General features: G+C 46.9%; 1 long non-coding RNA gene across 3 annotated transcripts in view; it reads right to left on the reverse strand.

Annotated features, from left to right (window-relative positions):
• Nucleotides 1-2,498: 2,498 nt before the first annotated feature.
• The window catches only part of LOC141107411 (uncharacterized), a 41,666-nt gene continuing 18,282 nt past the window's right edge, over nucleotides 2,499-25,882 (reverse strand). Inside the window, exon 3 of one of the 3 annotated variants that reach the window (XR_012235891.1) lies at nucleotides 2,499-2,521. This is a non-coding gene — a long non-coding RNA (uncharacterized lncRNA). Of the gene's footprint in view, nucleotides 2,522-3,503; nucleotides 3,796-18,168; nucleotides 22,259-25,882 lie in introns of those variants that run through there. The other 2 variants (XR_012235890.1, XR_012235889.1) reach the window with 2 other exon arrangements.

Raw genomic sequence — 25,882 nt, forward strand, 5'->3', positions numbered from 1 at the left:
CCTGCCCCTGATGAGTGGTTTACACAAAACGCGTCGGACAATTTGCGATGCAGACACATGCTCACTTCATACCATCAGCCTAGAACAGTGATGGTGAACCTTGGCACCCCAGATGTTTTGGAACTACATTTCCCATGATGATCATGCACTCTGCAGTGTAGTGGAGCATCATGGGAAATGTAGGTCCAAAACATCTGGGGTGCCAAGGTTCACCATCACTGACCTAGAACATCTTCCTTCAATCAATTATGGTTCCACTGTTTTACACAATTTTTATTTCCACCCCAAGTGCTGCTTTTATGTGTATATACATGTATTCATTGTATGTATTAACCAATCAGTTGAGACCACTACCTGGCGTCTAGTTGACATATTTGATGTACCCTTGACGCCTATATTGCATGCGCACATACATATGTGCATATAAATATTTATAATGACATTTATCACAATGTTCTTTTCTCACGTGGTCTCTGTTATTGATATGCTTGATACGGTTTTTTTTATGATTAATAAATATGTATTTTTATTCCTTCAACCTCCACGTTGTCCACAGACCTCATTTAAAGTCCCAAAACTCCCACTTATTTTTCATGGTGGTGGCAGCATCATGCTGTGGGGATGTTTTTCAGCGGCAGGAACTGGGAGACTAGTCAGGATCGAGGGAAAGATGAATGCAGCAATGGACAGAGATATCTTTGATGAAAACCTGCTCCAGAGAGCTCTGGACCTCAGACTGGGGTGAGGTTTAATCTTCCAACAGGACAAAGACCCTAAGCACACAGCCAAGATAACAAAGGAGTGGCTACGGGACAACTCTGTGAATATCCTTGAGTGGCCCAGCCAGAGCCCAGACTTGAACCCAATTGAACATCTCTGGAGAGATCTGAAAATGGCTGTGCACCGACGCTCCCCATCCAACCTGGTGGATCTTGAGAGGTCCTGCAAAGAAGAATGGGAGAAGCTGCCCAAAAAAAAGGTGTGCCAAGCTTGTAGCATCATTCTCAAAAAGACTTGAGGCTGTAATTGGTGTCAAAGGAGCTTCACCAAAGTATTGAGCCAAGGCTGTGATACTTATGTACATGGGATGTTTTTATTTTTAATAAATTTGCAAAAATTTCAAATTTCTTTCACGTTGTCATTATTGGGTATTGTTTGTAGAAATTTGAGGAAAATAATGAATTTAATCAATTTTGGAATAAGGCTGTAACAAAATGGGGAAAAAGTGAAGCGCTGTGAATACTTTCTGGATGCGCTGTATACGAGCCGCATTGTGGTCTCTTTTCAGGTGGCACAGACAGAGAGCGCCACCTGCTGAATACAAGTGATAGATTATGATACTTTATCCAGTTGCCGACCGCCGCACGCCGATATACGTCGGCACAATGGCAGCAGTGGGCAAATGGGCATACCTGTACCGCCGCCGGAGGCGCGCGCCCGCCGCGTACAATGTGTCCGGCGGACTCAATGTCCGCCGGTCTCCCGGCGATCGTGACACGGAGAATGGGGAGGTGCCTATGTAAACAAGGCATTTCCCTGTTTTGCCTTATGTCACGACAGAGATCACAGCTCCCTGTCATTGAAAGTGATGATCGCTGTCATGTGACTTGAAGCCCATCCTCCCCCACAGTTAGAATCACTCCCTAGGACACACTTAACCCCTTCATCGCCCGCTAGTGGTTAGCCCCTTTACTACCAATGTCTCTTACACAGTAATCAGTGCATTTTTGTAGCACTGATCGCTGTATAGATTGTCAATGGTCCCAAAATAGTGTCAAAAGTGTCCGATGTGTCCGCCATGATGTCGCAGTCCTGACAAAAATCGCAGATTGCCACTATTACTAATTTAAAAAAAAAAGAATAATAAAAATGCCATAAAACTATCCCCTATTTTGTAGACGCTATAACTTTTGCGCAAACCAATGAATATATGCTTATTGCGATTTTTTTTTTTTTTTACCAAAAATATGTAGAAGAATACATATCGGCCTAAACTAAGGTAAACATTTTTTTTTTTAATACATATATTTTTGGGGGATATTTATTATAGCAAAAAGTAAAAAATATTGAGTTTTTTTCAAAATAGTCGGTCTTTTTTTTTAAATTTTATAGCGCAAAAAATAAAAACCGCAGAGGTGATCAAATACCACCAAAAGAAAGCTCTATTTGTGGGGGAAAAAAAAGGACGTCAATTCTGATTGGGTACAATACGAGAAACAAACAAGAGGGACTTTTGGACTTTCTAGGCACAACTACAACAAACTGGTTATACAAAATAACATTTTATTTACTTAGAAAAATACATACCGCAACATGTGTATATATTAAAGTGCTCGCTATACAACACCATCTATAGTATACAGTTATTCGGACGTCTGGATAAACATTCCACATAGAAATCAATCCGAAATGATGGCTCGATAGCAAATCTGTAGTCAATTCATGTCACGTAAATCTTTGATGCTCGACATGTTTCGCGTATCATTACGCTTCTTCAAGAGCGATACAGGATATGTTGTAGCTATCAGAATATATAACATAGCAAAGCATAGTGATTAATATATATATCCATCGAGAACAGGCATCTATAATGACGCCACATACATTTGTATTTAGAAATATATACTGGTTCAAGCAGAGCAATGATGGGTGCGCAAACCATAGGGGTGATGAAAGGCTGCTATGGGGGCGTACACAACATAGTCTAATGTGATACTTCAAAGGTGTGTCACAGTAAAGAAGGTACATAGGGTAAATAAAGATTTTATTCCCAATGCCTAAAGGGGTGAAGAGAAGAAAAAAGGAAAGAAAGAAAGGGAGGGGGGAAAAAAGAAAAGAAAAGGGGGAAGAGAAAGAACAAGAGAAAGAAAGAGGAGAAGGAAAAGGGGGGGAAAAAAAAAACTGAAAAGGAGAAAAGGGAAAAAGAGTGCCGAATCGCAAAAAGTGCTCTGGTCAGGAAGGGGGTAAAATCTTCCGCGTCTGAAGCGGTTAATTTTATCTCTGTGATTGGAGGAGGGATGGGATGATAGCATGAAAGTCACAATTTCCCCTCCTCCAATCACAAAGCACTTCGATTCACTGAAAAGAATGAAAATGAAAGATGTTTACTGAATGGATGAGCTGGAGTGCGAGCGACCCGCTGTGATCTGAGGACCCCAGAGGGAACTGTGATTCTCAGCGCCGGACCTTGGTAGTGGACTGCGCTGTACTTTGGGGGGGGGGGGGTTATAAATGTATGTGTGAATTTTATTTTTCTAGTATTTTTGGCTGGAGTTCACCTTTAACAGATGAAAAGAAGGAAAACAGAAGACATTGGTTGTTAGGAAATATATTTACATATAAAATTAATTTGTTACAATTATTTGCTTGTACACGGCTGCAATACTTCCTTTTTTTTCTGGGACTAGAGCTGGTCATACACTGATCGAATGTCGGCACATTTGGATGAACCAGACAATAGTCGAGCAGCAGATGGTGTCAGAAACCATTAAATCAGACAAAAGTACAGTTAATCGCACTTGTTTAATAATAAAAGTAAAAAGAACAAACGTAGTCAAAACATAGCCAAAGTTCAGTAACCGGAACGGATAGTCAGCCAAGCCAGAAGTCAGGGATCAATGTAGTGCAACAGCAAGCAGGATCTGGAGCCAGAAGGGATGTCAGCAAAGCAAGTCTTGAACAGGATTGCAGGAGATAGTCTCTGTAATGTTGACCAAGGCGAAGGCAGAGATCATCTGGACTGGACGGCTTAAGTAGGCAGGACTGACAAGCAGGATATCATCAACAGCTGAGTACCTGTGGAGAGATAGGAGCTGGCAATTAACTGACAGTTGAGCGGCCAGCTCAGAGAAGGAAGGGCTGAGCCCAGACCTGGCAGATGGACCTGTTGGCATCCTACCACTCAACATTCTTCGATGTGAAAACTGAAGCAGCCAAGAGGGTAAATCTTGGCCGAACAGTGCCTGCAGCCAATCAACCGCAGACACTGATTGGCCCCGCCCACTTTGTTATGATATCTGCCAGCATTGGCTATTAAAATACAATAACTTCAGCGGTGTTCAGAGCGGATGGGATAGGACATGAATCTCAATGTATGGTTGGTATAGGTCAACTTCAACTGGAGTCTACTTTAACCACTTCAATACCGGGCACATATACACCTTCCTGCCCAGACCAATTTTCAGCTTTCAGCGCTGTCGCAGTGTGAATGACAATTGCGCGGTCATCCATCACTGTACCCAAACTAAATTTTTATCATTTTGTTCCCACAAATAGAGCTTTCTTTTGGTGGTATTTGATCACCCCTGCAGTTTTTATTTTTTGCGAAACAGATAAAAAAAGACCGAAAATTCTGAAAAAAATAAAAGTTTTGCTTTTGTTTTTGTTTAAAAATTTTGTAAATAAGTAAATTTTCTCTTTCACTGATGGGCACTGATAAGGCGGCACTGACGGGCACTGATAAGGCGGCAGCGATGAGGTGGCACCAATGAGCGGGCACTGACGATGGGCACTGATATGCGGCACTGATGGGCACTGGTAGGTGGCACTGATGGGTGGCACTGATATGCAGCACTGATGGGCATTGATAGGCGGCACTGATGGGCACTTATGGGTGGCACTGGGTGGCACTGATGGGCACTGTTAGGCAACGCTTATGGGCACTGAAAGGCTGCACAGATGGGTTCTTATGGGTGGCACTGATGGGCACTGATAGGCGGCACTGCTGGGCACTGATAGGCGGCACTGATGGGCACTGATACGTGGCACTGATGGGCACTGATATGCGGCACTGATGGGCATCCCTGGTGGCACTGGCAGTGGTAGGCATGAGAGTGGGCACTGATTGGCAGCTGCCTGGGCATTGATTGGCAGCTGCCTTTGTACAGATCAGTATTTCCCTGGGGGTCTAGGGGGCATAGCTGGTGGTCCAGTGTGTCTGGCTTCCCTGGTGGTCCTGGGCGGCTTCCCTGGTGGTCCAGTGTGGATGGCTTCCCTGGTGGTCCTGGGTAGGATCCGAGGGGGGGCTGTGCTGATAAACAATCAGCACAGACCCCCCCTGTCAGGAGAGCAGCCGATCGGCGCTCCTCTACTCGCGTCTGATGTAATGAGGGGACTTGACTATTTCAAGGGGATTTCTGATGTGATTGGGGGCTCACAAGTGGGAGCTCTCATGTTGGGGGCTCTCTTATATAGAGGGATTCTGATGTGATGGGGGGCTCATTATATATATATATGTTACACATACAGTATAATAATAATATAACATACAGTGTGTGGGGGCAACCAGATGCGGAGTACAAAGACAAGTGTGTCTTGTCTACAGTCAAGCATGGTGGTGGGAGTGTCATGGTCTGGGGCTGCATGAGTGCTGCCGGTGTTCTGACGAGAAGTGTCCTCGTATCGGATAGTGTCCGCCCCGTACTGCGCAGGCGCAGCGCTTGCGCAGTACGGAGGACAAAGCGACGCCGAAAGTGTCCGAAGTTGATCAGCTGTACACGGCACTTGGGCACTTAACAGTGAAGGCTTTGGAACAGGGCCCTCGCGGGCTCGCTTCACTCGCCACGCTTCGGGCACAGCCTCGCTGCGCTCGGCATCTTTTTATTCTAACTCTATGTCCACTTGGATAGTGGGGCATGAACCTGGACACAGGGCACAATAAGTGCGCAGGCCCCGTGTACAGCTGACGATCAGCTGTTGAACTTCGGAGACTTTCGGCGTCTCGTTTGTCCTCCATACTGCGCCTGCGCAGTACAGGGCGGACACTATCCGATGGGGGACAGTATTTGACAAGACACTGGCACTGGGGAGCTACAGTTCATTGAGGGAACCATGAATGCCAACATGTACTGTGACATACTGAAGCAGAGCATGATCCCCTCCCTTCAGAGACTGGACCGCAGGGCAGTATTCCAACATGATAACGACCCCAAACACACCTCCAAGATGACCACTGCCTTGCTAAAGAAGCTGAGGGTAAAAGTGATGGACTGGCCAAGCATGTCTCCAGACCTAAACCCTATTGATCATCTGTGGGACATCCTCAAACAGAAGGTGGAGGAGCGCAAGGTCTCTAACATCCACCAGCTCTGTGATGTCATCATGGAGGAGAGGAAGAGGACTCCAGTGACAACCTGTGAAGCTCTGGTGACCTCCATGCCCAAGAGGGTTAAGGCAGTGCTGGAAAATAATGGAGGCCACACAAAATATTGACACTTTGGGCCCAATTTGGACATTTTCACTTAGGGGTGTACTCACTTTTGTTGCCAGCGGTTTAGACATTAATGGCTGTGTGTTGAGTTATTTTGAGGGGACAGCAAATTTACACTGTTATACAAGCTGTACACTCACTACTTTACATTGTAGACAAGTGTCATTTCTTCAGTGTTGTCACATGAAAAGATGGAAGAAAATATTTACAAAAATGTGAGGGGTGTACTAACTTTTGTGAGATACTGTGTATCTCTCTCTCTCTATCTATCTGTGTGTAGGGGACTCTGATGTGATGGGGGGCTCTAATACATAGGGGGGCTCTGATGTGATGAGGGGGGCTCTCTCATATATAGGGGGACTCTGATGTGATGGGGGGACCCTGTGAAGGGGGGGTGTCACATGTATAATTATGACCTCTGTGTTGCAATGGGGGAAATGTTCATATATAATTAAATTTTCATATATAGGGAGGACTCTGGTGTGAATGTCACCAAGGTGGTTGTTTATCACCAGGTTTCCCATTGATAAGTGACATTTCAGACTGAGGGGGGAGGAAGGGGGGTCCTTCATACTTTTAAAGGGGGTCATAACTGGAAAAATGTTGCAAAGTCCTGCCATAGAAGGACCCCCTGTGATCCTGGCAGACTAGATGGTGGTCTTAGTGTGACACCTGCTGGTCAGATTTGGTATTTCTCTGTCTCCAGAGATAAAGCCAATCTCCTGTCTTCCTCTGATCACCCGCACAATGACAGCAGAGTTGTTTTTAAAGCCAGGAAAAGGGAATTTTCCCAGGAGCCCAGAAAACCTCATGGCAGGGCGGCGTCATGGTTTGCAAGCGCTCAGTCCTGGACAAATCGACAAAAGTTTGCCACCAAAGCCCCAGTTTTCACATCTGAGAAATCCTCGGAATATCGATAATCTGGACTCTTTGCTGTACGAATTCTTTTCACAGAAACGGCGATTCCATTACAGCGCGGTGAAATTAGCGCCACGCATCAGATGCACATCCTACATGACACCAGCCTGAGACTACATTATAGTCACCTAATCCATAAGCTCTCATAGGTCACGCCATTTTGAAATCTGCAGATCCCACCATTCAGCTCCTTTTCCAGGCACTTTCTATTATTGGGTGACAATGCTCTGTCACCGTCTCCTAACTGCGTTGTCACCCTGTCACATGTGCCTCCAACTGGGAGTAGAAGTGGCCGTTTCATCACAAATGACACAGACATTGGTCCCCTGCTGTCACCATCACAAAACCCGCCCCGAGAATTACCATGCAACCATCGCTGGAGTGAATGTAAATGGGAAGTAGCTGCAAAGAGGCTGTGGCAGATCAGCAGAAAAAAAGCTCCATGTCGTCTAGTTTATAGCTTACATCTTCTTCTTTAATCCTTCGCAATTTTTCATTGAATGGTCCCTAATAATGGTTTGTATTGGTAACCCCAACATTGCCCAGTTGGCCTTATTGATCCTCCAATGGACCTGCAGCTACACGCAGATAAGAAATGAAATGAGCACTTAAAGGCCGGCGCCATGTGGTGCCGGGAGATACTGCTAGATTTAGTCTATGACCCCCCCCCCCCCACTGTGCCCACTCTGAGTCTACATGGGGGACTCTGTAAATGACCGCCTGTGTCCCCTGAGGGTGCTGTGGCCCCAGAGGAGCTGAGTAATGTTCGGTCCTCAGTGTCAGCCCCTGAGGGGGGGTATGGGGTTTACTATACGGCCCCTTCCACTTTCCGCTGCTCAGACAACCATGTGAAGTGCCAAATCGACACCAACATTTATAGATCTGCAATACGGCTCAAGTAATCTGAACACTATGAATGCTCCGACCCCTAAAATAAACTACTCATCTACTACAACCCAAATATTATCAGAACATACATAAAACATATATATATATATATATATACATACATAGATAGATATATACACACACAACATTGTCAAAAGTATTGGGACGCCCACCTTTACACGCACATGAACTTTATCCACTTAAGGACCAGCCGCCACAGTTTTACTGCGGCAGGTTGGCTCCCCTGGGCGACGTCGCTGTCATGGAACGTTGGCCGCTTTACGAGCCCTAGGGGGCGCACACGCCGATGTGCGTGGCCGGCTGGTCGGGTCACGATGCCCGCCGGCCACCCGCGATCGCTCCTGACAGAGACAGAACGGAGATCTGTCAATGTAAAAACAGACAGATCTCCGTTCTGTCAGGGGAGGAGAGAGAGATCTGCTGCTCCTAAAGATCAGGAACAGCGATCTCTCTCCTCCTCCAGGCAATTCCCCCCCCCCCACACACAGTTAGAAACACATTTAACCCCTTCATCGCCCCCCCCCCTAGTGTTAACCCCTTCCCTGCCAGTGACATTTATTTAGTAATCAGTGGCTATTTTTGGCTCTGATCGCTGTATAAATGTCACTGGTCCCAAAAAAAGTGTCAAAAGTGTCCGATTTGTCCATTGCAATGTCACAGTCCTGCGAAAAATCGTTGATTGCCGCCATTACTAGTAAAAAAAAAAAAAAAAAATTATAATAAAAATGCCATAAAACTATCCCCTATTTTGCAGACGCTATAACTTTTGCGCAAACCAATCAATATACGCTTATTGCGATTTTTTTTTTTTTTTTTTTTTTTTTTTTTTACCAAAAATATGTAGAAGAATACATATCGGCCTAAACTGATGAAGACATTTGTTTTTTTTTTTTTTTTTTATTATTATTTTTTTAGATATTTATTATAACAAAAAGTAAAAAATACAGTTTTTTTTTTTTGTTTTTTTTATTTTAATTTTTTTTTTTTTTTTTTAATTGTCGGTCTTTTTTTATTTATAGAGCAAAACAAAAAAACCGCAGAGGTGATCAAATACCACCAAAAGAAAGCTCTATTTGTGGGAAAGAAAGCATGTCAATTTTGTTTGGGTACAACGTCGCACGACCGCGCAATTGTCAGTTAAAGGGACACAGTGCCGAATCGCAAAAAATGGCCTGGTCATTAAGAGAGCAAATCCTTCCAGTCCTTAACTGGTTAATGGCATCCCAGTCTTAGTCCGTAGGGTTCAATATTGAGTTGGCTCCACCCTTTGCAGCTATAACAGCTTCAACTCTTCTGGGAAGGCCGTCCACAAGGTTTAGGAGTGTGTCTATGGGAATGTTTGACCATTCTTCCAGAGGCGCATTTGTGAGGTCAGGCACTGATGTTGGACGAGAAGGCCTGGCTCTCAGCCTCCGCTCTAATTCATCCAAAAGATGTTCTATCAGGTTGCGGTCAGGACTCTGTGCAGGACAGTCAAGTTCCTCTACCCCAAACTCGCTCATCCATGTCTTTATGGAGGTCACGGCTGACTCCTTCCGACGCGTTTCCTCTAAGGAGGCGTCACATATGAGAACGCAGAGGCTCACAGCAGGATTTCCCCCCCTAATTTTTGTCTGAATTCGGACCTGAAACGGACCAAAAGACGCACAGCGTTTCTGTGCAAATCGCACTGGAGCCGCTGCGGAGATATGTGAACCGGCTCCATAGAGAGTCAGTCATAATCTATTGCTACGCAATTTACATGCGGGGAAATCCACATCCGATTCACACTAGTGTGAACCCAGCCTTACACATAGTCAGCGTATCTTCACACATTTAATCGCTCTATTTTCCTTGTGTTCAGGGAATTTCAGGTGCAGCAGACAATTGCAAATAGACTTGCCAGCGCTTCCCTTTACCACTTATACATATGACACTTTCCGCTGCCCTACTGACACCGTCCTCTGCCCCACTGACATCGCCCACTGCTCTACTGACACCGTCCTCTGCCCCACTGACATCGCCCACTGCTCTACTGACACCGTCCTCTGCTCTACTGACACCGCCCACTGCTCTACTGACACCATCCTCTGCCCTACTGACACCGTCCTCTGCCCCACTGACATCGCCCACTGCTCTACTGACACCGTTCTCTGCTCTACTGACACCATCCTCTGCTCTACTGACACCGTCCTCTGCTCTACTGACACCGCCCACTGCTCTACTGACACCATCCTCTGCCCTACTGACACCGTCCTCTGCCCCACTGACATCGCCCACTGCTCTACTGACACCGTTCTCTGCTCTACTGACACCATCCTCTGCTCTACTGACACCGTCCTCTGCTCTACTGACACCGCCCACTGCTCTACTGACACCATCCTCTGCTCTACTGACACCATCCTCTGCCCCACTGACATCGTCCTCTGCCCTACTGACACCGTTCTCTGCTCTACTGACACCATCCTCTGCTCTACTGACACCGTCCTCTGCCCCACTGACACCATCCACTGCTCTACTGACACCGTCCTCTGCCCCACTGACACCGTCCTCTGCCCCACTGACACCGTCCTCTGCCCCACTGACACCGTCCACTGCCCTACTGACACCATCCTCTGCCCTACTGACACCGTCCTCTGCCCTACTGACACCGTCCTCTGCTCTACTGACACCGTCCACTGCTCTACTGACACCGTCCACTGCTCTACTGACACCGTCCACTGCCCTACTGACACCATCCACTGCTCTACTGACACCGTCCTCTGCCCTACTGACACCGTCCACTGCTCTACTGACATCGTCCTCTGCCCTACTGACACCGTCCTCTGCCCTACTGACACCGTCCTCTGCTCTACTGACACCGTCCACTGCTCTACTGACACCGTCCACTGCTCTACTGACACCAGTCCTCTGCCCTACTGACACCGTCCTCTGCCCTACTGACACCATCCAATGCCATAAGGACACTTTCCACTGCCCCACTGACACCGTCCTCTGCTCTACTGACACCGTCCTCTGCCCTACTGACACCGTCCTCTGCCCTACTGACACCATCCAATGCCATACGGACACTTTCCACTGCCCTACTGACACCGTCCTCTGCCCCACTGACACCGTCCTCTGCTCTACTGACACCGTCCTCTGCTCTACTGACACCGTCCTCTGCTCTACTGACACCGTCCACTGCTCTACTGACACCGTCCTCTGCCCCACTGACACCATCCAATGCCATACGGACACTTTCCACTGCCCTACTGACACCGTCCTCTGCTCTACTGACACCGTCCTCTGCCCTACTGACACCGTCCTCTGCCCCACTGACACCGTCCTCTGCTCTACTGACACCGTCCTCTGCTCTACTGACACCGTCCTCTGTCCTACTGACACCGTCCTCTGCTCTACTGACACCGTCCTCTGCCCTACTGACACCGTCCACTGTCCTACTGACACCGTCCTCTGCTCTACTGACACCGTCCTCTGCTCTACTGACACCGTCCTCTGCTCTACTGACACCGTCCTCTGCCCTACTGACACAGTCCTCTGCCCTACTGACACCGTCCTCTGCTCTACTGACACCGTCCTCTGCTCTACTGACACCGTCCTCTGTCCTACTGACACCGTCCTCTGCTCTACTGACACCGTCCTCTGTCCTACTGACACCGTCCTCTGTCCTACTGACACCGTCCTCTGCCCTACTGACACCATCCACTGTCCTACTGACACCATCCACTGCTCTACTGACACCGTCCTCTGCCCCACTGACACCGTCCTCTGCCCTACTGACACCGTCCTCTGCTCTACTGACACCGTCCACTGCTCTACTGACACCGTCCACTGTCCTACTGACACCGTCCTCTGCTCTACTGACACCGTCCTCTGCTCTACTGACACCGTCCTCTGCTCTACTGACACCGTCCTCTGCTCTACTGACACCGTCCTCTGCCCTACTGACACCGTCCTCTGCTCTACTGACACCGTCCTCTGCTCTACTGACACCGTCCTCTGTCCTACTGACACCGTCCTCTGCTCTACTGACACCGTCCTCTGTCCTACTGACACCGTCCTCTGTCCTACTGACACCGTCCTCTGCTCTACTGACACCGTCCTCTGTCCTACTGACACCGTCCTCTGTCCTACTGACACCGTCCTCTGCTCTACTGACACCGTCCTCTGCCCTACTGACACCATCCACTGCTCTACTGACACCGTCCTCTGCCCCACTGACACCGTCCTCTGCCCCACTGACACCGTCCTCTGCCCTACTGACACCGTCCTCTGCTCTACTGACACTGTCCACTGCCCTACTGACACCGTCCTCTGCTCTACTGACACCGTCCTCTGCCCTACTGACACCGTCCTCTGCTCTTCTGACACCGGCCACTGCCCCGCTGACACCGGCCACTGTCCTGCTGATATTGTCCACTGTCCTGCTGACACTGTCCACAATCCATTCTCTGCCTTACTGACACTGTTTACTGCCCTACTGACACCCTCCATTGCTCTACTGACACCGTCCACTGAAACTGTCCACACATCATTCACTCCACTACTGACACTGTCCACTGCTCTTCTGACTAAAACCATCCACTTTTAAGGTAGGGTAAGTTACATTTTTACAGTGACATTTGTTTTATTATATTTTTCTTAGTTTTCTTTACTATTTAGTTAGGCCTTGGTGGGTAATTTCTTAAAAAAAATATGTAAATAAAGGCAGCTGAACCCTGGTGATCTTTGATCTCTTTCATGTTGTTCATGTAGATCGCCATCTCTCAAAGGTTGTCTACCCCCATTTTAGGGTATTCAAACGATTTTGGAGAAACTGTCCACATTTTGACATACTGTACCTCCCCAATTCTTTTGAATTACCCTTTCAATATGTAAATAAAGATAATAACTCTTTAGCCACTTTGAGTATATTGGCGCATTGTGGAAGCGGCGGGTGGTAGTGGGGCCCCAGGTCAACTTTTGCATCGGGGCCCACAAGCTTAAAGCTACACCTCAGCGGGGAATCCCGCTGACAGCTGATGACTCATCAGCTGTTAAGGATGCAGTGTCTGTTGGAAGGGAAGGCTCAATGATGGGGTTGGGAGGAGGGAAGGCTCATTGATGGGGGTGGGAGGAGGGAAGGCTCATTGATGGGGGTGGGGAGGGAAGGCTCATTGATGGGGGTGGGGAGGGAAGGCTCATTGATGGGGGTGGGGAGGGAAGGCTCATTGATGGGGGTGGGAGGAGGGAAGGCTCATTGATGGAGGTGGGGAGGGAAGGCTCATTGATGGGGGTGGGAGGAGGGAAGGCTCATTGATGGAGGTGGGGAGGGAAGGCTCATTGATGGAGGTGGGGAGGGAAGGCTCATTGATGGAGGTGGGGAGGGAAGGCTCATTTATGGAGGTGGGGAGGGAAGGCTCATTGATGGGGTGGGGGGGGGGCTCATTGGTCGGGGTGTGGAGGGAAGGCTCATTGATGGAGGTGGGAGGAGGGAAGGCAGGCTCATTTATGGGGGTGGGGAGGGAAAGCTCATTGATGGAGGTGGGGAGGAAAGGCTCATTGATGGAGGTGGGAGGAGGGAAGGCTTATTGATTGAGGTTGTGAGGGGAGGCTCGTTGTTGGGGGTGGGGAGGGAAGGCTCACTGATGGGGATGGGGAGGGAAAGCTCATTGATGGAGGGGGGGAGGGAAGGCTTATTGATAGAGGTAGGAAGGGAAGGCTCATTGATTGAGGTTGTGAGGGGAGGCTCGTTGTTGGGGGTGGGGAGGGAAGGCTCACTGATGGGGGTGGGGAGGGAAGGCTCACTGATGGGGGTGGGGAGGGAAGGCTCACTGATGGGGGTGGGGAGGGAAGGCTCATTGATGGAGAGGGAAAGCTCACTGATGGGGTGGGGAGGGAAAGCTCATTGATGGAGGTGGGGAGGGAAGGCTTATTGATGGAGGTTGTGAGGGGAGGTTCGTTGTTGGGGGTGGGGAGGGAAGGCTCACTGATGGGGGTGGGGAGGGAAGGCTCATTGATGGGGTGGGGAGGGAAGGCTTATTGATGGAGGTTGTGAGGGGAGGTTCGTTGTTGGGGGTGGGGAGGGAAGGCTCACTGATGGGGGTGGGGGGGGGGGAGGCTCACTGATGGGGATGGGGAGGGAGACTGGCCTGTGTATTCTGATTCAAGGGAAGAGCTACTGGAGCACAAATTGGTGAAAAAGTTGCTGGTTCTAATAATAAGGTGTCAGAAAACACGGAGCATTGCAGCTTGTTGTGTATGGGGCTGTGTTGCCGCAAACCAGTCAGGGTGCCCATGCTAACCCGTGTCCACAGCCAAAGTGGCTACAATGGGCACATAAGCATCAGAACTGGATCACGGAGCAATGGATGAAGGTGGCCCGGTCTGAGGAATTCAAGAATGGTTTGAGGAACACAACAATGAGTTTGAAGTGTTGACTCAGCCTTCAAATTCTCCAGATCTCAGTCCAATTGAGCATCTGTGGGATGTGCTGGAAAAAGTCTGATCCATGGAGGCCCCACCTCACAACTTATGCTGCGTACACACGACCGGTTTTGCCGTCTGAATAAACTCTGAAGGTTTCTCCGAGGAAATTCCATTCAAGTGGTCTTGCCTACACACGGTCAAACCAAAGTCCGACCGTCCAGAACGCAGTGACGTACAACACTTATGACGGGACTAGAAAAAGGAAGTTCAATAGCCAGTAGCCAATAGCTTCCGTCTTGTACTTGCTTCAGAGCATGCGTCATTTTTGGTCCCACGTTCCCGATGGGAATTGGTTCCGTCGGAAATATTTAGAATATGATCCATTTCTGGGTCCGTCAGAATTTTCAAAAAAAAAAGTCTGATGAGGCATACACATGCTCGGAACAGACGATAAAAAGCTTCCGTCTGACTTTTTCTGTCGGACTTTCTGCTTGTGTGTACGCGGCTTTTACAGGACTTAAAGCAGAGTTCCAGTCTTTTTTTACACTTTCAATGTTTCCAATGCCCCCCACCCCACCCCACCCGCCCGTGTAAAGTGCTAAATGGCATTTTCTTTTTGTTTGCTTCTAAATACCTTTTTGAATATCTTCAGGCGGCACTTCCTGTCCCCACCGCCCAGGCGATTATGTCATTAGGCGATTCCCATTGACTCCTGGGATACCGGCGTCATCTATCCCAGGAGTCTTTGGGAAGCCTAATAAAATCTTGCGGTATTTAAATAGATGACAGCCTGCAATCAACTGAGCTGCACGGTATCATTACTGCACAGGCGCGAGATCGGGAGGTGCATGCTGGGTAGCCAGCTGCACCAAAATCCCGGAAAAAGACAGAAGTGGGCTTCAGATGCCCACATCATAGATGGCCACTGAGATCAGGTACTTTTTTTAAAGATTTAGAAATAATCAGCATCAATACTGTTCTAACAGAATTCTAATTGAAATGTACAAGTAATAACAAAATCAGGACAGCCTTTTTTTAAAAATTGTTTATGGGGACTGGAGCTCCGCTTTAAAGGATCTGATATCTACTGTATATAATGGGTGGTAGGGGTGAGAAAAAAATAAAATAAACCAAAGCTAACGGATTTTACCGGTACTGGAGAAGGACTAAATCACATTCAAGTTAAAGTATAAAATATGTTATTACAAAACATCACAAAAAAACAGCAAATGAATTAACTCTTTTCCTTTTTTCCTGTAGCACCCTGGAGTTTAGTCAGGGAGCTCCTCACAAATTTACTTGCCAGGATTAGTTATCCTGGTTGATTGTTAGAGATCTATTGATTTCCCCCAAAGTTTGGCCTTGTTGCACTTTTCTCTTCTACCACTAGGTGGCTGGGTACTTGGTGGTGCTAGATATGAGAAGTGCAATGCAAGGTCAGGTTATGGGTATATGGGGTATCTCAGCCAATGGGCAGGGGTTTTCTTGGATCCCTTGGCCTGCTGGGAGAGCCTATTTATTCGGGTGGAGTCAGGTGATCAACAGTGCCTTGCAAAAGTATTCACCCCCCTTGGCTTTTTACCTATTTTGTTACATTACAGCCTTCAGTTCAATGTTTTTTTAATCTGAATTATATGTGATGGATCAGAACACAATAGTCTAAGTTGGTGAAGTAAAATTAGAAAAATATATACATAAAACTATTTTTCAGAAATTAAAAACGGATAATTGGCATATGCGTATGTATTCACCCCCCTTGTTATGAAGCCCATAAAAAGCTCTGGTACAACCAATTACCTTCAGAAGTCACATAATTAGTGAAATGATGTCCACCTGTGTGCAATCTAAGTGTCACATGATCTGTCATTACATAGACACACCTTTCTGAAAGGCCCCAGAGGCTGCAACACCTAAGCAAGAGGCACCACTAACCAAACACTGCCATGAAGACCAAGGAACTCTCCAAACAAGTAAGGGACAATGTTGTTAAGAAGTACAAGTCAGGGTTAGGTTATAAAATAATATCCAAATCTTTGATGATCCCTAGGAGCACCATCAAATCTATCATAACCAAATGGAAAGAACATGGCACAACAGCAAACCTGCCAAGAGACGGCCGCACACCAAAACTCACGGACCGGGCAAGGAGGGCATTAATCAGAGAGGAGCACAGAGACCTAAGGTAACCCTGGAGGAGCTGCAGAGTTCCACAGCAGAGACTGGAGTATCTGTACATAGGACGACAATAAGCCGTACGCTCCATAGAGTTGGGCTTTATGGCAGAGTGGCCAGAAGAAAGACATTACTTTCAGCAAAAAACAAAATGGCACGTTTTGAGTTTGCGAAAAGGCATGTGGGAGACTCCCAAAATGTATGGAGGAAGGTGCTCTGGTCTGATGAGACTAAAATTGAACCTTTTGGCCATCAAAGTGTCTGGTGCAAACCAAACACATCACATCACCCAAAGAACACCATCCCCACAGTGAAACATGGTGGTGGCAGCATCATGCTGTGGGGATGTTTTTCAGCAGTCAGGACTGGGAAACTGGTCAGAGTTGAGGGAAAGATGGATGGTGCTAAATACAGGGATATTCTTGAGCAAAACCTGTACCACTCTGTGTGTGATTTGAGGCTAGGACGGAGGTTCACCTTCCAGCAGGACAATGACCCCAAACACACTGCTAAAGCAACACTTGAGTGGTTTAAGGGCAAACATGTAAATGTGTTGAAATGGCCTAGTCAAAGCCCAGACCTCAATCCAATAGAAAATCTTTGGTCAGACGTAAAGATTGCTGTTCACAAGCGCAAACCATCCAACTTTTTTTTTTATCCAACAAAGTTTTATTTAGTTTGCAAAGGTACATTACAAGCATTTTTTCTCGAAGTACATTACAAATGTAGTCTTCAGTGCATTATAGGATTCAGTGCAGTTTGTCCAACCAGAAAAACAACTATTTACATAGCTACATCAATAACGTCACATTCTCCCCTTTATTATTTCGCTTGTGCAAACCATCCAACTTGAAGGAGCTGGAGCAGTTTTGCAAGGAGGAATGGGCAAAAATCCCAGTGGTAAGATGTGGCAAGATCATAGAGACTTATCCAAAGTGACTTGGAGCTGTGATAGCCGCAAAAGGTGGCTCTACAAAGTATTGACTTTAGGGGGGTGAATAGTTATGCACATTGACTTTTTCTGTTATTTTGCCCTATTTGTTGTTTGCTTCACAATAAAAAAAAATACACATCTTCAAAATTGTGGGCGTGTTCTGTAAATTAAATGATGCAAATCCTCAAACAATCCATGTTAATTCCAGGTTGTGAGGCAACAAAACACGAAAAATGCCAAGGAGGGTGAATACTTTTGCAAGGCATTCTGTGTTCTGTGCCACCTGGACGGCTGTCTAGGTGGATGTGTGTTGTATTGCCCGGGCTGCTAGGCTGGAGATTGGGCCTATCCCAGGCACATCTGGCTGCTAGGCTGTCTGAGGGCCTATCCAGAAGCAAAAGAGCAGCGCACGGTTGGGATTGAGGCTTGCAGTCCAACCAAAAGTGACGGTTCTGCCGGCCGGAGAACCTGTCGTGGTCGGGGGTAGAGGGGAAGCTGTCGCCAGGAAGGGACTATCCGCCTTATTACCAGGGACCACAGTGAGTACCTGAAACAAGTACTGGAGCAGCATTCTCACCAACCGGGGACGGTAAAGAATCGGGAAACTTCAGTGGGTATCAAGTCAGGGACCCAACCAGCGGAGGTGACGCTTGCAGAGCAGTCTTGTGTGTCAAGCCAGGGGACCGAGCAGGCCAGCGGGGTGAAGCTTGAGAAGTAAATAGAGTGCCAAGCTAGGGAGCCAGCAGAGAAACAGGGGTGACGCTTGAGGAAGATACCACCATGAAGATTAGAGAAGCTCAAGGGATTCAGTGGCCGTAAATCATAGGCTCTAGTGAGAGACCGGGAGCTCAGTGGGCTAAAGAACTACAAGGAGCGATTGTAGTCAAAGTGACAGAACTGTTACGTTTGTGTTATGAACTGTTAAGACTGTTGCCATAGGAGACAGAATTCCTGCACATGCAGATGTGGTGTCTTGCTGGATACTTTTCCCTGCATGGTTCTCCTCCTATTGAAGTTTTGGAGTCTGCCAATTGAACTTGCCACCACCTAAGGGTGTCCTGACCCTAGCCCTCTCTCTCGTCTAAGAAAAGGTTTGTTAAGAAAAATAAACTTTCTTTTGCATCCAAGAAGTGTCTGGCGCCCCAAAAACTTTAACTACTCTGCACCCACCATGGCTCACAACCCACCACATACAGAAGGATGTCAGCTATCTCTGGCCCTGGAGGTTCTCGTTAGACCGAAGGAGGCCTGGGACCTTGCTACATTCCTTTTGAATTTCAATCGTCCATAGAGTGGGCAACACAGGAATATGCCTATTGTTACAGATGGTTTGGTATATTGGGGCGGTTTAACACATGAGAAACCCGGAAATTCTGAACCCAGTGCTTTGTACTGTGTTATTTACAGGCGGACATCCTCTTAGGTGAGTGCTCACCATGTGGCTGGTTTGGCTATCTATTGTGGGGGATTCTAGCCCTCTACATAACAAATGAATGGTCAAGTCTGGTGTGGCTCCTTGTGGAAGTATTGACTTATCTGTGTTTGTTTGCCTTATATTCCCATAAGCTTAAATCCATCGGTCTTGATTGTGGGACACGGCTGAAGAAAGTTCCCTGTTGGGATACTTATTGATCCGCATGGATGTTGAATAATGTTATCTTGTATTAGGTATGGATGAAGAGAATTTCTTAATTTAGCTGCTGGGGCATATATGGGATGGATAGAATTGTGATGTTTGTGTTCTGATTTTGTTTTGTTGGGTGTCACAGGTTTTCTGATATACTCACCATACAAATCTTGGGGATTACTGATCCTTATGATTATCACTCTCTTGTTCATGTAGGAAAGCAACATCTTAAACTGGTAATTATAATTATATTACATCGTACAGTGGAACCTCGGTTTGCGAGCAACGTGGTTAACGAGCGTTTCGCAAACCGAGCACTGTATTTCTAAAAATCCTAACTCGGTTTGTGAGTGTTGTCTGGCAAAACGAGCAGGATTGAGGCCGAAAGCGGTGTGCAGTACCGCTTTTGGTCGGAGGTGGGGGGGGGCGCCGGGGCCGAGCAGAGCCGAAAGTCGCCGATCGTCGGAATTGTACGGAAATGCCCGAGGACAGTTCGGCTGACCTCGGCAAAGACTCGTGAACGGAGTCTTTCCGAGGTTTTCCGAGGTCCGCTGAAGTGTGCTAGGGCCTTTTCGGCCATTTCCGAGGCTCTCCGGCGCCCCCCCCCGCCTCTGGCCGCATGCGGTATTGCATCCCATTGAAGTCAATGCGGAACAAATTATTTTCATTTCCATTGACTTCAATGGGAAAACTCGCTTTGATATGTGAGTGCTTTAGATTACGAGCATTCTCCTGGAACGGATTATGCTCGTAATCCGAGGTTCCACTGTATTTGAGTAGCCTATTAGCTCCATTATATATGATCTACAACACTTCCAGAGGACTGACCAATAGCAGTGTGATTACGTGTGTTGAGGTGCACTGCGATGTTCTGGGGGAGGGGGATGTTTGGGGTTTACAGAGGACATCTGGCCTTTGCATTTTTACATCTTTGGAATCAATTTTTTCATTTATTTAAATTTATTTTAGTTGCATTTACACATTTGCATGCCATTATACAGTACATGTCTGCAGTGGGCTCTAGTGTGAAAAAATGCTGCACTTCTAATAAACACTGCAATGGTGTAAACTCGGCTCATTGGAATACATTTATTTCCTTTGAATATGCATTTTTTCTGCGTTTTTTTTTTTTTTTGCTGCATTTGAAAAACACACCTGACTGCATCTCCTGTAAACAAACCCCAGCGGAGGACTTGCTCTTGGCTTCAGTGGGTGACATCATTTATTTTTTTACTCCCTCTTAAAAAAATGAGAGATCCCCTTGGGGTGGCCAGTCTCCAGGAAGGGCTCATGTTGGGGTGATCGCTCTGTTCCCCCATTTTTAGTGGAGAATTTTTTTTTTTTTACCAGGAAGTCAGAGAAAGCGGAATGCTCAAAATATCAGAACTCTGACACAGAGTAAGTGACAGACACCGATTTTGTTTATTTCTTTGCCAAAGACACTCAGTGGAATACATTACATCTATAAAGATTATTTATTTCCAATATTTCATAATAGAAAAAATAGAATTTTTTTTTTTTAATTCAGTTTTCTCCCTTTTATATATAAAAAGAAATTATTAAAAAAAGTGCCTATGAAATCCCACCACAAGAGAGCTCTATCTATCTGCATAAAATGATATCGGATTTATTAGGTGTTGTATGGTGGAATGATTGTCAGTCCAACTATCAGAGCCCTGTATGGTGAGGAATGGACTGGTAATGTATTACAGTATTAAGTATTACAGGCTTGTACTGGACATATACTATGACTAGAAATAAGGACCCCCCTAAATAACTGATGTGTGTTTGTAAATTTTTTTTTTTAAAAAGCGTCAGTTATTTTTTTTGCAAACAGCCAGCAGATTTGAAAGGTCACTGAGCTAAAAATGCTGAGATGCTGATGTGAATTAAGTCTACAGACATGAATAAAATGATTTTATTATAGACTGGATTCATTAAACATGAAAGAAAGCATGTTTAAATAAAACCACGGATGTCCCAAATCTATATTTATTAGAAAAAAATACCAAAAAAATTGAAGTTGTTTACCAGTTGAGAATTGATCTCATTTCCATATTGTCATGGCTACACAGCTGCTGTGTGCCTTGTCTGGCGGCAGTTGAGTTGCCATGACAACATACCTCATTTGCATATGTGATGTCATAGAGGCAGAGCTTCAGATAAAACAAGCTCCCGGCAGTTGGAGGCTCAGACAGAGTTTTTCCTTTGAAGGAGAAGGAAGCGATTGCTCTTTGTCTTAAGCATTGCTCATTATTCAATAATGAACTGCGCTAAACTAACCAGATTTCCAGCGGGATTTTCAATGGAGAACCGCCAACAAGCCGCACAGCCCCAGATTACTACCCTTAAAAGGGGTGTATATGGGGTAATTAGGCGCCTGTTTAGGAAAAATAATAAAGTTGAACCTCTGAACAACATCCAAGAGGAAGCAACACAGGAGAGAGCGGGACCCTCAGCAGAGGACCGCCAACCAGCCACAATGCTCCAATCACCTGCCCCCAAAAGGGGTGTGCATGGGGCAGTTAAATGGCTATTTAGGAAAAATAATAAAGTTGGACCTCTGAATAACATCCAAGAGGAAGCAACACAGGGGAGAGCGGGACCCTCAGCAGAGGACCGCCAACCAGCCACAAAGCTCCAATCGCCTGCCCCCAAAAGGGGGCAGCATGGGGCAGTTAGGCATGGACCTATTCGTCAATCAAAAAATGCAAATTACACTACTGGTAAGTATTATATTAGAGAAAAATAATGCAAGCACTATACAGTAATATAATGTATGTCACCTACATATTTACTACATACACTGGGGTCACTGCTATATACACCTAAAAGGGTAACTATATAGAGTAGGGAATTGGTAGAACCCCTGGCAGGTCCCTATTAGGGAGAATCATTCTCTCCCTTAGTCCTGATCACCAATGTCACCAGGATGGAAAGTGATGGAAGATCTACCAGGACAGGAATAGAGGGGAAATCTTCTGATGGGGACACGGCTTCCGGTGACAACGGTTTAGGAGAGGACTGAGATATTTCTTCCCAAGTCTTGCTGTGTATACAGAACCGATAATGAAGGGAAATCTCTCCATTAGGAGCCTTCCTGTAGCAGATAAAGAGAGACGAGTGACACAAGATCATTTCAAGAACACCAACGGCATTCACTTACATATATAAAAGGAAACACATTTAACCACTTGCCGACCGCCGCACGACTATATACGTCGGCAGAATGGCACGGGCAGGCAAAAGGACTTACATGTACGTCCTTGCCTGCCCGCGGGTGGGGGGTCCGATCGGACCCCCCCCCGGTGCCAGCGGCGGTCGGCAAATCTCCCCCGGCGATCGGAGGTGAGGGGGAGGCCATCCATTCGTGGCCCCCCCCTCGCGATCGCTCTCAGCCAATGGGATCATTTCCCTGCCTCTGTATTGTACACAGAGGCAGAGGAAATGATGTCATCTCTCCTCGGCTCGGTATTTTCCGTTCCGGGCCGAGGAGAGAAGACTGCAATGTGAGTGCACAACACACACACACACAGTAGAACATGCCAGGCACACAAAACACCCCGATCCCCCCCCCGATCGCCCCCCGATCCCCCCCCAATCACCCCCCCCCCTGTCACAAACTGACACCAGCAGGTTTTTTTTTTTTTTTTTTTTTCTGATTACTGCATTGGTGTCAGTTTGTGACATTTACAGTGTTAGGACAGTTAGTATTACCCCCTGTAGGTCTAGGGTACCCCCCTAACCCCCCCTAATAAAGTTTTAACCCCTTGATCACCCCCCGTCACCAGTGTCGCTAAGCGATCATTTTTCTGATCGCTGTATTAGTGTCGCTGGTGACGCTAGTTAGTGAGGTAAATATTTAGGTTCGCCGTCAGCGTTTTATAGCGACAGGGACCCCCATATACTACCTAATAAATGTTTTAACCCCTTGATTGCCCCCTAGTTAACCCTTTCACCACTGATCACTGTATAACCGTTACGGGTGACGCTGGTTAGTTTGTTTATTTTTTATAGTGTCAGGGCACCCGCCGAATAAAGATTTAGCCCCCTGATCGCCCGGCGGTGATATGCGTCGCCCCAGGCAGCGTCAGATTAGCGCCAGTAACGCTAACACCCACGCACGCAGCATACGCCTCCCTTAGTGGTATAGTATCTGTACGGATCAATATCTGATCTGATCAGATCTATACTAGCGTCCCCAGCAGTTTAGGGTTCCCAAAAACACAGTGTTAGCAGGATCAGCCCAGATACCTGCTAGCACCTGCGTTTTGCCCCTCCGCCCGGCTCGGCCCAGCCCACCCAAGTGCAGTATCGATCGATCACGGTCACTTACAAAACACTAAACGCATAACTGCAGCGTTCGCAGAGTCAGGCCTGATCCCTGTGATCGCTAACAGTTTTTTTGGTAGCGTTTTGGTGAAATGGCAAGCACCAGCCCCAGGCAGCGTCAGGTTAGTGCCAGTACCGCTAACACCCACGCACGCACCGTACACCTCCCTTAGTGGTATAGTATCTGAACGCATCAATATCTGATCCGATCAGATCTATACTAGCGTCCCCAACAGTTTAGGATTCCCAAAAACGCAGTGTTAGCGGGATCAGCCCAGATACCTGCTAGCACCTGCGTTTTGCCCCTCCGCCCGGCCCAGCCCAGCCCACCCAAGTGCAGTATCGATCGATCACTGTCACTTACAAAACACTAAACGCATAACTGCAGCGTTCGCAGAGTCAGGCCTGATCCCTGCGATCGCTAACAGTTTTTTTGGTAGCGTTTTGGTGAACTGGCAAGCACCAACCCCAGGCAGCGTCAGGTTAGTGCCAGTAGCGCTAACACCCACGCACGCACCGTACACCTCCCTTAGTGGTATAGTATCTGAACTGATCAATATCTGATCTGATCCGATCAGATCTATACTGGCATCCCCAGCAGTTTAGGGTTCCCAAAAACGCAGTGTTAGTGGGATCAGCCCAGATACCTGCTAGCACCTGCGTTTTGCCCCTCCGCCCGGCCCAGCCCAGCCCACCCAAGTGCAGTATCGATCGATCACTGTCACTTACAAAACACTAAACGCATAACTGCAGCGTTCGCAGAGTCAGGCCTGATCCCTGCGATCGTTAACAGTTTTTTTGGTAGCGTTTTGGTGAACTGGCAAGCGCCAGCGGCCTAGTACACCCCGGTCGTAGTCAAACCAGCACTGCAGTAACACTTGGTGACGTGGCGAGTCCCATAAGTGCAGTTCAAGCTGGTGAGGTGGCAAGCACAAGTAGTGTCCCGCTGCCACCAAGAAGACAAACACAGGCCCGTCGTGCCCATAGTGCCCTTCCTGCTGCATTCGCCAATCCTAATTGGGAACCCACCGCTTCTGCAGCGCCCGTACTTCCCCCATTCACATCCCCAACCAAATGCAGTCGGCTGCATGAGAGGCATTTTCTTTATGTCCTCCCCCTAGTACCCCTACCCAACGAACTCCCCCAAAAAAGATGTCGTGTCTGCAGTAAGCGCGGATATAGGCGTGACACCCGCTATTATTGTCCCTCCTGTCCTGACAATCCTGGTCTTTGCATTGGTGAATGTTTTGAATGCTACCATTCACTAGCTGAGTATTAGCGTAGGGTACAGCATTGCACAGACTAGGACACACTTTCACAGGGTCTCCCAAGATGCCATCGCATTTTGAGAGACCCGAACCTGGAACCGGTTACAGTTATAAAAGTTACAGTTACAAAAAAAGTGTAAAAAAAAAAAAAAAAAACACAAACAAAAATATAAAATAAAAAGTAATAGTTGTCGTTTTATTGTTCTCTCTCTATTCTCTCTCTCTCTATTCTCTCTATTGTTCTGCTCTTTTTTACTGTATTCTATTCTGCAATGTTTTATTGTTATTATGTTTTATCATGTTTGCTTTTCAGGTATGCAATTTTTTATACTTTACCATTTACTGTGCTTTATTGTTAGCCATATTTTTGTCTTCAGGTACAGCATTCACGACTTTGAGTGGTTATACCAAAATGATGCTTGCAGGTTTAGGTATCATCTTGGTATCATTCTTTTCAGCCAGCGGTCGGCTTTCATGTAAAAGCAATCCTAGCGGCTAATTAGCCTCTAGACTGCTTTTACAAGCAGTGGGAGAGAATGCCCCCCCCCCCCATCGTCTTCCGTGTTTTTCTCTGGCTCTCCTGTCTCAACAGGGAACCTGAGAATGCAGCCGGTGATTCAGCCAGCTGACCATAGAGCTGATCAGAGACCAGAGTGGCTCCAAACATCTCTATGGCCTAAGAAACCGGAAGCTACGAGCATTTTATGACTTAGATTTCGCCGGATGTAAATAGCGCCATTGGGAAATTGGGGAAGCATTTTATCACACCGATCTTGGTGTGGTCAGATGCTTTGAGGGCAGAGGAGAAATCTAGGGTCTAATAGACCCCAATTTTTTCAAAAAAGAGTACCTGTCACTACCTATTGCTATCATAGGGGATATTTACATTCCCTGAGATAACAGTAAAAATGATTAAAAAAAAAAAAAAATGAAAGGAACAGTTTTAAAATAAGATAAAAAAGCAAAAAAATAATAAAGAAAAAAAAAAAAAAAAAAAAAAGCACCCCTGTCCCCCCTGCTCTCGCGCTAAGGCGAACGCAAGCGTCGGTCTGGCGTCAAATGTAAACAGCAATTGCACCATGCATGTGAGGTATCACCGCGACGGTTAGATCGAGGGCAGTAAT

This window comes from Aquarana catesbeiana, linkage group LG09 (genome assembly GCF_042186555.1).
Source record: "Aquarana catesbeiana isolate 2022-GZ linkage group LG09, ASM4218655v1, whole genome shotgun sequence".
Classification (NCBI taxonomy): Eukaryota; Metazoa; Chordata; class Amphibia; order Anura; family Ranidae; genus Aquarana; species Aquarana catesbeiana.